Genomic DNA, 15,938 nt, shown 5'->3' with positions numbered 1-15,938 from the left:
GTCAAGCAGGGATAAATGCATTGAATAAACCTGAAGATTCATATATGTGGGGTTTTAGAACTCAGAGGTCCGTTAACCTCCATAGTGTCAGGTTTTCCAATAACGTAATTTTCCCTTCGAAAGTTTGGGTTTGTCTTCATATATCACTCAACCGAATTCCAAAGCTCTACCGCAAATACGCACGCGCCTTTGATATGTCGAATTTTTTATTGGTCTATGACCATCCTTGGAAGGTTTCCAGTAGATATGTACATCGCAATTTGGTTATGATCGGTGAAGCAGTTTGGTAAAAAATAACGTTTCTTCTTTAACAGGTCATCCGCAGATAACCCATATGGAATGCTTATTCATCCCATAATTTAAAACGCTCCTTCGAGGTGTTGCTGTGGGAGTCCCTTTTGTCTCTCGCTCGGTATTGGGCTAGCTTGGTATTAGCCTTGATAATTCCCTACATTGTTTTTCCATGTCTGTTAACATTATGTAGTATTTGTTAAACGAAAACTTCCAAAAATACTCAAAAAATACTTGTGAAGGAACATATTTTTTGTGGAAGTTTAACACCATAGTACTGCTTGTTTATGTTTTTATTTTTTTCGGAACATATTTTGTTTGAGTACTTTTTTCATGTATACAGTGCTCAAAATTTTCACTTCTCTTCCTTCCATGCCCTCTTTGTTAAAGTATGAGTAGTTTACATATTTGAAAAAACCTTCACAGTGAAGCAAACTGAATTCCGATGCAGACCTTTAGTAGCTATGCAGATACTTTGTACAAATGTATATACTCGTACTCGTAAATGGAAGCGTGTTTTTGTGCATTTACCTCATCGGCTGATTTGTTTATATTCTTAGCTACCTTTGTGTATAGCACTGTTTGACTATTTACCGCCTAGCCAAAGGTAGACGCACTACTTTTGCCCAGTCTATAGGCCTGTATGCAGCTCTCAAGAAAAGCAAAAACTCCATATAAAATGACGTACAAGAAATGGCTAAGAAATTTTCTTGAGTCAAATTTCCTTAAGGCAGTACGCAGTTCTTAAGAAATTGACTACGCTTTCTACTACGGTTTTCTAAAGTTTTTTGTGAAAAAAGAGCACAAGGCAACCCAGGCTTGCAACAGAAATATATGCCCGTTCCATTATTTCTTGAGGAAAGAGTGAGGCAACAGGCTGTGAGGTATCAAAAATGTCAAAATTCCTTGGACACACACGCGAAATAATGGCAATTTTTTCTTGACCGTTTTCTTGAGAGCTGCATACAGGGCTTATATATGAAATTGTGTTTACATACCGCTTGTCCGATTTCACACACACACATGCATATAACTTTTGTCTGCTTGTCGATAAATTTTTCAATGTTTTTCATGTAATTCCCTTTGCTTGCTGAGCAAATCCTCCACTGAGTGGTCGATCGAAGCAAGAGTATCTGCTGAATGCACACTCATCGCGCTGGTGTAGGCAATCTCATCGGTTGAATTGGTTGATCTCCAATTCCCAGTTGTGAGTCGTATTGCTTCGGGACGTTCGTTCAGTGTTGAGTGGTGATCTTTTGGATTCAGTTCGTTAAGACGGATATATAGACGGAGCTACGGTCTTTGAGAAAATTAAAAAAAATATATACATATGTATACGTACTTGGTACGGTTGTGTGTATAATAATATACATATTGTATATATGTATGTAATAGTGTGTGCCTACATAAATATATAATAACTACAGACAGCATAAATATTTTATGTACATGCATACATACCGCCATATGTGCTAGAGGAAAATGGGTATTTATCAACTGGACTCGGGCAATGGTGAGTATGGATTTCATTTTACATATTTTTGTAATAACGAATAAAAAATATGGTGGATAAAAGTGTTTTTTCCTAAAAATACTGCAAATTGTGAATGAAAAAGTTTCAGTACACACCTAATTGTTAATACATTCATACCAGAGCTGTAAAATGATTGAATCAGTAGGATCTGCATTCACTTGGCACTCGTTTCAAAATTTTGATTGTTTGGCTGTATAAAACAAACCTCATTCCTGAGTGGCTTAAATTATTTTGAAACAAAAACAAACGTAATGTGTTGTTGAATGGCAGAGTTCCATTCAGTATAGAATATGAATGTAACAAAAGTATTCGCAATCATCGTGATTGTAAATTTTGGTTGAATGCAAACAGTTTTTATCATTCAGTACTACACTGAAAAAATATGCCTTGAAGAAAATATTTATAGGAGAAAATAGTCGTTTTACTTCTGCTTTTGTACTACTGCTATGGTAAAGCATTACCTAAGACCAGAAGTACGTACCAGCTTTGGATATTCTGTCAATGCTGTTTAAAACCAACTGCATGTTTTTAAATGAAACTTGCGCTCAATTTTATTTAACGAACTAAATTTTTATTTGTACAAAGAGATATTTTTATTTCTCAATACCAGGTGCTCATACATATGAAGTAACAAGCTTTCTATATGAATAAATTTGTTTGTAGAACTTTTAAATACATTTTTTTTTTGTAGAAGCCTTTGAACTGTACAAAGCAAGGTATATTGAACAGGTAGTATCAGTAGAGCAGCTGATTTGATTTATTTTCAAATTATTTGGTCTCGAAAATGTCAAATATTTTTAATTTTTTCTCACAAAAATTCTGAATTGTTAAAATCCATTTGCATGTGAAACCTTTTTCCATACAAAACAAGCGATTGAATAGCAGCTTTTGGAACGTTCGCCCAACTCAGCAGCACAACCGCTGATTACTGGCCCTTGCAAAGGATGGATCAGTGCTTCGAGAAGCAAACAAATTTACTAGGAAAGAAAGTTGCATCAATTTTTATTTTTTCCAATTTCAATTTTTTATTTTTTATAATTTTTTGTATTTCACATGGCACGCTTTGATTTAGAAGAAAAAATTCAGAACAGTTTTTGACACTTTCGATACCAGAAGCAACAACAAAATACACGCAAATGTTGTTTTTGCTCCACTGATACTACCTGTTTAATGTGCCTTGGTGCAAAGTAGAATTTTGGAAATTTAAAAATTTATACAAACAATTTTGTACGTAGAAATAAAAACTTGTTACTTCACATGCATGAGCGCCTGGTATTGGGAAATGAGAATATCGTTCTTTTCAAATAAAAACTGATCATAAAGGGAGGCCGCGCGAAAATTGGCACATATGTATTTTAAAAAAGACATTATATATATTTGGATAAACCATGGACTGAATGATAAAATCTGCTATCATTTGATGGTTGTTATGCTTGATTATTTCATGTTCTGCAGATTTTCCAATCTTTAAAAGAAAAAAGTTATAGATACTAATTGTCTTGGAACATTTTTCACTCAGTTTTCAAGCAACCAAAACTATAAATTTGTACAATGTGTTCATGTGAATCAAGCTGCGTTTCATGCGCGGAGGAGTCCAAGCACAACCATTCATTCGTAGGGCATGGCTTAGCCCGCGTGGCCGCTGTGCATTGATACGCGACACTATGTCAATAGTGTTTTAAAGTTCATACACCTCATTATTCCATCATTTAAACTTACATATTTTTCTTAGTGTATAAAATTTGATTGGAACTGAATTAGAGAATGCACACATAGCAAAGTGTTCATTCATCTGGAAGCTAATTCAGTATTGAATTCTGTTTACTTCAGCATTCTCAGTTTTTCATTCAGGTATTTACTACCTTACTGTGTGAAATAAATTTTTTTTTAATGATTGTAGATTGAAAAAATATAAGCCACACTACCAGACCAAAGGAAAATGAATGAAATCCTACTTGTAAATATTTCATGATTAAAATTTTAAATGATTTCACAGTTTTACAGCTCTGATACATACCTACCTACATACATACGTACGTACAGATAAAAGGATATTAAAATTTAAATTCTTCCAAGCATAAAAGTGACTTGTGATAGTAGCAGCGACTTTTACTGCGAACGGCGCACCATTTTATTATGCTTCCGTTAACATTCTTTGGGTGCATTTCATATCGCTTGCTTTCTTTTCTTCTTCATGGTTTTTAATTTTTTTCCTCTCTTGCTGCTGGCTCTGCTGCTGGGCTTAGGCCCATCACATGTTTTTCTTGCGCTGTTTTCTGCCTTGGACTTATCGCTCTGTGGGTTTCTGTTGTAGTGAAAAAATTAAAAATTCTTGTAAAAACAATTTGATATAATGCAGGCGCATGCAACTGATAGAAACTATCTGTACCAATACACACATATACTGCATACATACATATATATAGGGTGTGTTCAGAAATGCATCAAGCCAAAGCATCAAATGCATTTATTTCTAAACTATAATTGATGGAAATGTCCAATATGCGCAACCCAGTTAAATGCCTAATTGGACCCTAGTTGCGTAAATAACACATTTCCATAAATAATAGTTTAGAAATAAATGCGTTTGATGCTTTGGCTTGATGCATTTCTGAACACACCCGTAGTGTACATACCCTGCAAAAAATGGGACTAATCCGGGATGACTCCGGGAGCAATCGCAAAGGAGCATTCGACTAATACCACTTTTGATCTCTTTATATGGAATGAACTGTTCGCTTTTGTTCGAGCATGTCCTATGAAGAGACTAATTGTTCACCTTTATACCCGAACGGGTATAAAAAGTGACTAGGCACTTTTAAAAAATAAAAACAAAAATTTGGGCCAGCTGAGATTCGAACCGAGGGGCTCAGTTTTGTTAGGCGAATACTCTCTCTGCGTGCCAACACATGAAATTTCATTGACTAAGTGCGTTCATATCATTAAATCGTTAATAGTACCCGTTAGAGATGAGTTGGGGACTAATTGATCTCCAATCATACCCACAAGGGATGAGTCGAGACTAATTGATCTCCAATAATACCCGTATGAGACTAGTTGCGACTAATTAATGCCCAATTGTACCCGATTGCGAGTAATCTCGGAATACTCTCTTTAGAGATTAGTCGCACAATTTTTTGCAGGGTAGTACATACATTCATACATATGTATGTAACTATGCAAGCTCATATGCATTTACAAATTTAAGAACACAACTTGCTTGGAAAAAAATATTGTAGAAAAATTCATGTTTTAATTTGAGAAAAGAGTCTGCAATGTTGAAATAGTAAACGTTCTGTGTAACATACATGTGCTGTTAACTGCAAAGGTGTCCACTTACATACATATCGCATACTTAGATGTTTTTTTTGTAATTGAAGTTGTAGAGAAAATAGTGCTACGCTAAGCAGAGCATAAAATGTTTGTTAAGGTTTTTATGCTGATGCAAAAGGCAAAGTGTTAAACAGCTAATTTTAGTAGAAAAAAATTCTTTAAAAAAAAAAGAATAAGTAGATAAATAAGATGCAATTGTACGAATGTTTTTTTGCTCTGGAATAGAAAATATAACCAGCATCCTTTCGTATATATGTATGTATTTTAACACATTTGGGAATCACCCGCTAGTATACGCCCTATTACGGGAAGTTCAAAGGCTTGTTTCTCTTACAAATTTGGAAAAACCGAGATATACGTAGCACAAACACAAAGAATTCTGTGACACAACTTCGGTCTGCATATTCAAGTAGATTAAACTGTTACTTGTCGAGCCTAGACCCCAATGCAGTCAACATATGTCCGGCACGTGAAGGCTTTCCCCACAAGGCTAACTACCTCTTCACATGCTTCAACCCAACTCAACTAACACTCCCTCTCTGTGTGGCCCGACTCCGACGAAACAGCACATTTTCTGGGTCTACCGTTAGTTAAGCTTGACGACAACGATTGAAGCAATATTCAATCTAGGCAGGACTAAGTATGCCGGTACAAAAACAATAGCTGAGTAATAAGTTCGTCACCCAGCGAACATTGTCTCTTGATATTTCTACGAAAGACCAGAGAGTAACCTTAATGGCCTATACTGGGGCCAAGGGCTTTACAGAACGCACCCCTCTAAAGCCACTACGAAGTATGACGTTCGGATCGTTGTCTCGCTAGCATCGTCGACAATCAGGAGCACTCCGTGAAGTTGGTAGAAGCCATTCTAAGAGTGAAGTCATTCATATCGATCATTTGTCAAAAAATCACAAGATCATAAGCACCATAGATGAGAACAATAAGTTAATTAGCAGAATCTCTAGATACCAATGTAAGTAGATCCCACCCGTACTGGCAAAAACAGAGCTACATACATACATCTGAAGCGGGACAACTGAGATTCATCCTCATCATGTACAGGTGCTATCTGCTTACTGGGATCCGTAAGTAAAAAAGTTTGCGGTTAATAAAATAGGAGGTCGTCTGAAAGTTGCTGAAGTCCGATATATTCCATAATGGCCCAGGGAAAGAGCTATGGTGCTAACGAACCTAGCGATATCTTTGTGGTACTGAACAACGAACAATTTGGACATAATAGCGAGAAGTGATAAGATGATTAACTATGGCTTCGGAAAAATCAAGATCTACAAAACGGACACAGAAACTCTAGTCCACTTAGTGGCATTTAAGGAAACTTAAAAGCCGTTAAGATGTTTTTTTAATAATCGATTTAAAAATGATCAGCAAGTTCTGCAATTCAAGAGAACTTTGGGTTTTTCAATTACACAAAGGAATTGTAAAAGTTATTGAGAAACTGAAAGTTCATTCACGAATGTGAAGTATGGCATTTTTGTTGTGGTCAAGTTTATGCTTAAGATTACATCAGTTATCATAACAATTTAGTAGCGGCCATAGGATTGCAATTGGTATATACAAATCGTAATTCAAGGGGACTCCATCCTCATTTGTAACGCAGGACCAGTAAGGGGCCTCTAAAGGCTTCAGTAGGGACACCATTTTGTGCATCAGTAAGAGTACCATAATATACGTCATTAAGTCAGTGAATTTTTAAGGGATTGTTCTGCAGCGATAGACAAGCATGAAAGTATTCGGCGGGTTATGCCTACTTCGAAATATACGGATCTTATCTGCCGCAAAGCGCAAAGTTCACGGGTGGATCCGGAAAATTTAACGGTTATCCTATAAAGTGAACAGCTACGGGTTAAGTTCTTCAGCTTTCTAAAAGTCTAAATTGCGATATTACTTAGGTATGAGTTATTTATGTTAGCAACCAAGAATTTGAAGAGAGCTAAGGTAATTCAATAGTCAACAAATTATTTAATACATTTTTTCGATTACTTTTCAAACTACTTTGACAAATGAATTGGAAATAATTGATTATGTTCTCAATTCCTGTCAAAGGAATAAGGGATGTGCCACGCCCACTTTTACAAACTCATTTATATATACCCTAATATAAGCACCTACCATATGTGTGACTGAATAACAAATTTCAAGTTCATATGACTTATAGTTTCGGATTTATAGCTGATAAAATATTCCACGCCTATTGGATGTGCCACGCCCACTTCTACAAACTCATTTATTTACACCATACTATAAGCACCTATCATATATATGACTGTATACCAAATTTCAAGTTCTGTGACTTATGGTTCCGAAGTTATGATTGATAACAAATTTCACGCCTATAGGATGTGCCACGCCCACTTTTACAAAGTCATTTATATATACTCTACTGTAAGCACCTACCATATATAACTGCATACCAAATTTCAAGTTCATGTGACTTATAGTTCCGAAGTTATGTCTGATTAAAAGTTTCACGCCTATGGGAGGTGCCACGCCCCCTTGTCGAATCCCAATTTTTTTTTACCCTATTATAGGCCCAGGTGTCATGGCAATACTCTGTTAAAAGTTGTTCGATTCTGTCCGTCCTTTTAGGCTGCAACCTGGCACATACAAACATACATACATACTTCCACAAATATATAGTAAATATATCCTTCTCTTTGCGTAAACTAATTTTTGGGGATGTATCGGCCACAGGGCCACCTATCGTGTAAGTTTCAAGTCCAAATATTTCTTTTCAATTGGCTAAATTGTTTTCTAAATATGAGCCAAATCAGCAAGTAAATGTAATTTTTAGGAATATTCTGACCCCAGCGCCACCTAGCGGACAAATTTTTTGTAGAAATATTTTTTTTCAAGGTACTGATATATGTTCCATATATGAACAAAATCGGTCCAGCCGTTTAATAGTTTAGTGACATTCAATGTACAGAAAACTGTATGAAATTGTGAAATCGTGACGTCTCAGCATTCTTCATTTTTCGGCAACAACAACAAAAAGTCTAAATTTTTTTTAATCGAAAAACCTTTCACACAGAAGGTCCAAAATAGTACTTTTTACAGAATGAAATCGGTTCAGCCGTTGGTCAGGCATCGCGGTCATACGAAAAACATTTCATTTTTATATATATAGATAAAAGGGAACTTTATAGATTTTGCGAAAAAAAAGTAGTTTATTGTTAATTATCCACAGATCTTACTTAAATTTTAATAATAAGTTTTTAAATTTTAACCTTCATTTGCGTTTACCGGCGGTAAACACTTTGAGAGAAAAGCTCAAGCGGCACGCAAGTCTTCGTCGGTTACTTTATTATGTCACTAGACACGAATAAAGGCGCGAGCTCAAAAAATGACGGCGAAAAAAGACGCATAAAAAACTTCAGCGTCAAAGACTCTTAACATACTTCGCCGAAGTTTTTCATAAGCATCTTTTCCGCAAAAATTTTTTACGCGCCTTTTTCGCCGTCAAAACACTAGCGCGCCATTATTCGTGTGTAGTGACGATATCTTCTGTAACCATAGGCTAATTTCCTCCATTTGGCTCCTTTATACTCCGTATTTTGTCCAACATAAGGCCTCATACTCAGTATTTGAAAAGACTCGGAACTGGTGACTAGGAGGCCATTCATTCGACCAACCCTATACCTATACAGTTTTCTTTTTTATACAAAATCTAAGAAAAAATACACCTGAAAAAAGCATGTACTTATCTCCCAAAGTTGGCAAATGGAAAGAAGGCTTAAAGTTTTTAAACTAATTAATAAAATTAAAGTAAACTATTTATAAAGTTAGCAAAAAATACTTTTTTTCGCAAAATCTTTAAAGGACTCTTTTATTTTTCGAAAAACCTTTGCGACAGTTATTATTTTACTTTGACTGTACTTTGCCATTCGTATTGTGGCAAACACTACTTAGTAAGTAAAGTTGTGTGATAGTGAAAAGGTGTAAGCATGGTCGTAGGCAGGTAGGTGCAGGGCGCTCGGGTATAAAAATCAGAAAAATTTTAAATTATAAAATACAAAAATTGCCGTACATTCAGGAATAGCCTGGAATTCTTTTGTAGAATTTAGTTATTTATTTTTAACATTTATTGTTGCTTTGAAAAAGATTTCTATGACATCCGTGTTTGCTTGTACCTAAATAATGGTAAGTAATTTGTAAAAATAAATTGCACAAAAAAATTAAAACAAAAATTGTACCCCTTATTTAAGTTCTTTAAGTTCTGTACTGCTTTTTTTCTATCGAAAATAGAAATGTACTCCTTTCTCCGTTTCAGAATCTGGCAACCCTAATTACTGATTACAATTTCTTGCTCATCACTAGTGTCTTCCCTTCTAAGAGTCAAATCCACCACCGAGCAGATTTTAACAAATCAATAAACACCACCTTCTCTTCGATTTTAAAAGCGCTTTTCATATTTAGAGCGAAGAGAAGCTGCCTTTATAGTACCGTGTCGGAATTTCATATCCCTGCAAAACTAAATAGTACAGCTAAGTTTTGTAATGTTAAGATAAACTTTTAGCTTCTTCCAAATTGAGCAGAACCTCTCCGCCACGTGCGTTGCCACACGTGGTTTTAGACAGGGATGATCCCTACCGGGTGATATCGTTGATGACATTGACATCCTCGGATTCAACATAGGGCCGTGAGCGAAGCATTTTCTATTTTAGAAAAGGGAGCAGAAGTGGCCGGAACTTCAACATAACCATTTACGATACCATGCAGAAATCCTTTCCTGTCGATGGATATCTCAAAAATCATTGAAAGTTTATGGAGAAAATTGCAAAAATTTTACATGAACTTATTCGATGTTTTAACTCAAAAACACTTTAACTTGCTACAGTATGTTCTATAAGTAATAGTATGTAGTTTTATTTTTAAGAGTGTTCCAGTGATTCTACAACGATTAGAGCTTGCACTCATTTTCCCATCAAACAATTTCATTTGAACAATTTATTCATTAACGCATATGAGCAGCATCATCATTGGCATGCTAGTCGTTGTCAATCGCGTCGACCAGTATGTACTATTCTTGTGCGCGATACATATTAATTATAAAACTGCCCACAATACTCACGAGTCAAACAAAGCTTAAAAAGATGCCGAAAAATTAAACAAGACGGATGCGTTAATTGCTACGAGCAGAATATAAACAAGCAAGGCAATGTACGCATAGTAAGCACATAAGTAAGCTATGATGAATTTGCATGAACTTGGACTCGAATTTAATTCATATTACAGCGAATACAACTTGCACTTAGAGCTGTAAAACTATCGATAGTCAAGTCCATCGATGTTTTACGATAGTCTTAAGGTTGACTATCATACTATCGATAGTATCGACCCATTTCAAATGTTTTTCTAAATCCATTTATTTTTCGTTATCTTTCTTTTATAAATTTGTTTATTTTAGCGGTTCACGGTTGCATTTAAATATCGAGAAATATTGCTAGAAATTCATTCGTGTAAACAGTCAAAAAGCGATTTCAGAAATTTTCACTACAATTCGCCTTTCGGGGAAAAAAAATTCTTTCGAAAGACACTTTACATGCAAGGTGCCACTGCTCATGCAACAGCTTTCTGCAATTTCTCAATTTGACCGTTTTTTGAAATATACTGCATTGATCGGTCTAAGACGGCAATATAACCTCTGCTATTTCCACGCTTAAAATAAAAAATAGCGCTTTTAGAAATAATGCCATGAACCACTAAACAAATCACCCAGCACGGCAACCGCGTATTTGTAATTGCATTTGAGAAAGAAAATAATAGTTGGTAACGTCATTTTTTAATAGGTTGTTTCATTCACACACATTGTTTCATTCCGTTTCATTCACATGGCGGCGAAAAAATTACGCACTGCACAAAAAAAAAATATTTTTTCTCGCACACCGTCCTGGGTGATGTTTATTCGTTCGTTCATGAAATATTGCTGCCAATTTTTGTTCTCTTTGAGCCATGAAAGAGAATACGCTATCAATGAAACGATAGTGGCGATAGTATTAAAACTATCGATAGTTATTTCAAGTGATCAGACTATCGATACTATCGATAGTATCGGCGATAGTTTGACAGCTCTACTTGCACTTGCACTACATTTAAATACACATAAACAGGCGGTTGGAAAAGTTTGCTACTAGCGGAAAAATGTAATTCTATTTAAGCATAACGCTTGTTGTATTTTTAATTATATTCACTTTTATTCTTCAGCCTTTTCTAACTAGTCTTGATTATGATCTCATAGCGCTGGTTAATGTGGTGTGAGGAATTTTTTTTTTTACTATTTGCCCAGCAGCATGAAACACTACTTGCGTACATACAAATATGCACACATTTTCCACAAGTGTTACTCAGCTGCCAGGAAAATTACTACATAAATACTTTCATATATATATAGAAAAATACAAAAATAAGTACATGTGCAGAATAGTTTTCGAAAGTGAAAATTCTTAGGTCCATTTGCACATATAGTACTTTTCTATAAGTAAATTCCTCCATATATTCCAAAAAGTTCACATGCTGGCCATTTTCTTTTCGGTCAACTAGATGTTTATGCTACATACTCACGGCCTGCTGTACACTCTATTAAACCCCTAAATATGTACATACATTAGGCATATAGCTTTTTTTAAATTAATTATGGCTTTTACCCAGACCCATCTACCGGCATCCGAATCCCTTCCGTTTGACTCGTACACCCTCAGAATTTCCAGTAAATTAAATTTAAATTGTTTGCCTCTTTCCGGTTTTTCGCAATTTACTAGAAGTTTGTAGAAGGATGTACGAAGTTTTTTTAAGGATGTACGAATCAAACGGGCCAGCTTAATTTCTAGTGCCCCGTCACAAAAAAAGTGGTCTGTGCATTTAACCAGACCCACCTACCGACATGTATTTCGACTCGCTGAATCCGAATCTGAGGTCCGTTTGACCCGTACACCCTCTAAATTTCGAGTAAACTGCGAAAATTGCGAATTTTTGGCCTTTTTTCAATTTCCGTAATTTACCAGATATTTTAAGGGTGTTGTAGTCAAACGTGTCTCAGATTCGGGCCGAAATACACCTAGGTATTTTTTATGCGGTACATGCGTTCCTCAGAAAGCCACATAAAAAAATTCTTTACTGTCATACAAAAAAAAATTTTTTTTCGGAACTCCAAATATTGACAAAAACTTTTATTTTTGTAGGTTTTTCATCATTCCTCCACCTCTCCTCATAGTTGCATATATGTATGTATTTAATTAATTTGAAAGGGTTCATATGCCTAATGTACATACATACTTACATAAATTTTTGTGTGTACAAAAACTTTTCGTCTGCTGCTTTTGCTTTCATGCAAATAGACATATATTTTAATATGTATGTATTTGTTTGGGCATTCTAAAATCCAAGCAAATGCCTTTTAATAAAGCTCCAGGGCATTGTTGTTGTGGCGACCATGCTTTCCTGCGCTTACTAGCTAATGGGCAAATAAACTTCAATTACGTTACTTCATTAGTTGCATCTTGGCGCGTTTTGCCGGGTTTTGTTTATTTTAGTGCATATCTTTGTTTGTCCATTTATTCATTAACTTTTTTTTAGTAGTATCAGTAGGGTGGTTCTTCGTTTTGGAGTTTGCTTTTTGGAATATTTATCTTGTTTCGATAGACAGTGTTCACCAGGAAATAGATTATTACTTAACTTTTCTATTAAGGTTTTGACTTTGAAATCTGACGCTCACGCCTTTCCCTCATCCTTTAGAGACTTAATTACGCAAAGCTAAGTTTTTCACGGTATCAGATACATGGATCAAGCCAATTTTAAGTTAAATATTAAAAATTTAAGCTTTACGCCAGCTCTTAACTTTTTTCCAAAAAATGTATGTGGATCTCCCACTGCACGGGAATTGAGTCTCTCAAATGACAGAAAGAGCCTAACTCTTTGTTTCCGTGCCGAATCCATCAGGGCTCTTGTGGTAATCTCACCGTTACCACCATATTAATTTTTCGAGTCGTCAGGCTGGTTACTCTTCCTCATCCACTTCGGGAGCTTCATATGGGTCGAAGGTAAGCGGCGAGTCGTGTGTGGACCCTGTCCAGTGTTGGTTGGGCGGGCATGGGAAGTGTTACCTTTGCCTGCCTTGGGTATACGGGTCGCCTCCAGTTTAGTAGAGCGGGCATGGGTGGTGTTACCTTTGCCTGCCTTTGGTGACTGTGACACCTCCAGGGTAGAGGAAACTGCGGGAGGTTTCGCGCTCTCGCCACTGACGCCAGCCTGATCAGCGCTATCGCTTTGCCTGTCCTGTTCCGCGCGGTCTCGAGACGGAGCACCGTGGACTTCCATGCAGTGGGTCTTGCGAGATGCCTGGGCTGCTACCCCTTGGCTGTCTCTGTGCGCTAGGTAACTTTCTGTCGCCCCGTCCCCCTTTATGCGTATGGAGATCTGGCCAAAGTTGAGGAAGATTTTTCCACCCTGCGCCCCCTTGCTCATGCTTGAGAGACTTTAGAAAGCGCCGGCCCGCAAAGTGTATGCCTACGTTTTGTGTGGCTAGGCGCTTCAAAAGATGGTCCGCCGGTAAAACGTCATCAGGTGGCACGTAAGCAACGCAGACAAAGGTCTTGGGAATATCATTGCCCTGTAACACCTTCAGATCTGCGTCTGGGAATGGCTTTAGCCAAGTTGTCACAGCAACGAGCCAATCTCTTGTCTCTTTGTTGTGGCAAGTCAGCGAAAGCTAACCGTCGCGTACCACACTGCTGATGTAGCCAAGACTCGCGGTGAGGTTTTTGGCTCTGTCCATCTCTGCCAGCGGATTTCTCTTTTTCAGCGAGATTTCCTCCTCGCTTAGCTTAGCATCCGGGTGTTTGGCATGCGTAATGGCTACCTTGCATGCCGCCGTGATGTCTCTGTAGGACACCTGCTTAGGCATGCCAGGTTCATTGCCCTGAACACCTGGATTCGCAACTGCTACCACTGGAGCAGTGCTGGTATCGGAGGCCTTAGCCTTCTCGGCTGTCTGTCGAAGGTCGTTGGGCGAGTAGCTGGTGCTCCTGCTTCGCTTCGAGGAGCTAGGTCCCTCCTTCGTCGCGTCGTTGGCCCTTAGCTCCTTGACAATCTTGTAACGCTCTCTCTCCATCTCCTTCGCTTTTATAGGTTCAATGCCGTCCTTGATCAAAGCACATATTCTGGTTTTCCGCTGTTCCTTCGGCACTAGTGTTCTTAGACGCCTGAGTGCCGGGATCCTGACTATCCCCCTACGTGATTGGTTCGAGTCCCTGATCACCGAGCGCAGAGGTGGTGGTAGAATCAGGTGAGTTTAACCTGAATGAGGTATTAAGTCTCTGCTCAAGGTTATTCTCAGACCTAGTGGGTGAACAGAGTAGAGAAAGTTCCTCTGACTCCGTGATGTTTTTATTTACATTTATTATTTCATCTTCATTTATTATTTTTTTTTAAATGGGAAGAAGGTGTCGGTCCTCCACCCCAATGCTCCCTTGTGATGGTAAAGCTGGTTACGATGTGAGGGCGCCCGGTATCAGGAAGGAAATGTGCTTGCGATGCCCATGTTTCAGTTCCCAGCACCACTCCACCATCGGCACGCTTTCAATTACCTTAGTTTGGGAACGGGTACAAACGGGTTTCACCAAGAGAATTCTTCTCGTCATCCTCAAGCTGCCCTTTGTGTCACCCCTCATCTTTTCTCAAACTGGCCTTGGGACCGTCCATGGCAGAATGTTAAACCCACAATATATGATACACAGACTCGAAAGGCTGATTCACCTTTGCATTGCATTAGTTGCCGCCCCTGAATTTATTCTGGACATTAGTATCGCCACACAAGATCAAACCAACATTTTGGTTGCCGCTGTATGCCCTAAACGCAGCCTTCCGCGATGTTGCGACAACATAGACAACAATAAAGTGTTTCCGCCGATTCTTGCCCCCCTGAAGCTCAGCTTTACAGCTATCAAGTCCTAACAGCAAAATTGCGCAGTGTGGTCATTGGTCAGGTTGACATCCAGTCAACATTCATGCTGTTTAAAGATCGTATTATGGAAGCCAAAGAAGGATTATCAGAAAGCATACAGTCGGATTTATAGAATTGTCCATTGTGAGGGCCTCCTTAAGTGAGTGTAAGGGGGCCCCCTTAAGTGAGTGTAAGGATGAGACGCGTATCCATAACCGAAAGAGTAGTTAAGTAATTGCAAGTCATTGTTTTACTGAATCAATTACTATTAATGAAGCCGAGGAGATCCAAAAGTTCCACCTCGCTCAGACTGATGGAGAAGCGTGAACCCAAGCGCTTGAGGTGCTCCGTTTGTATACGCTGATAGCGACACAGAAAGTTGTAATTGACTCTTCCTCATCCTCATAATGGCAACTTCTGCAGAGAGTTCTTGCTGGTATTTGCCACCGTTGACGCATTGGTGCCATTACACAGTGTCCTCTGATGACGCCGGTAAGGACTCTTACAGCAGACCTATTCAGTTTCAGTACATCCCTCGTTTTTATCTTGCGATCTCACAGTCTTCCCGTTTGTTTCACAAGTCACTAGTCGCGACCACGGTGTACATATTCAAACGATGCTACAAGCTTCTTCTACTGGAATCTCTGAGTCATCTCATCAGCCGACTCATTCCCTTCAATATTGCTATGTCCGGCGACCCAGCATAGAGTGACGTTGACACGGCTCCGTAACGCCAGCGCACAGTGGTTCAAAATTGACCTTTTGTGTTCACAATTCTCTGGAGCCTTAATTTCTCACTCATTTTGATTAACGTTTTTTTTT

At 37.9% G+C, this 15,938-nt stretch overlaps 1 protein-coding gene across 1 annotated transcript in view; it reads left to right on the top strand.

The window, feature by feature from the left end:
- Positions 1-1,677: 1,677 nt before the first annotated feature.
- The window catches only part of LOC118740788 (laminin subunit beta-1-like), a 31,099-nt gene continuing 16,838 nt past the window's right edge, over positions 1,678-15,938 (top strand). Inside the window, exon 1 of the mRNA XM_036472475.1 lies at positions 1,678-1,804. The gene's annotated coding sequence lies outside the window, so the exon portion shown is untranslated. The remainder of the gene's footprint in view (positions 1,805-15,938) is intronic.

The sequence above is a fragment of the Rhagoletis pomonella genome, unplaced genomic scaffold, assembly GCF_013731165.1.
Source record: "Rhagoletis pomonella isolate Grant_MI unplaced genomic scaffold, Rhpom_1.0 Rhpom_scaffold_00006, whole genome shotgun sequence".
NCBI classification, from domain to species: domain Eukaryota; kingdom Metazoa; phylum Arthropoda; class Insecta; order Diptera; family Tephritidae; genus Rhagoletis; species Rhagoletis pomonella.
This window is presented reverse-complemented; position numbering and strand designations above follow the sequence as displayed.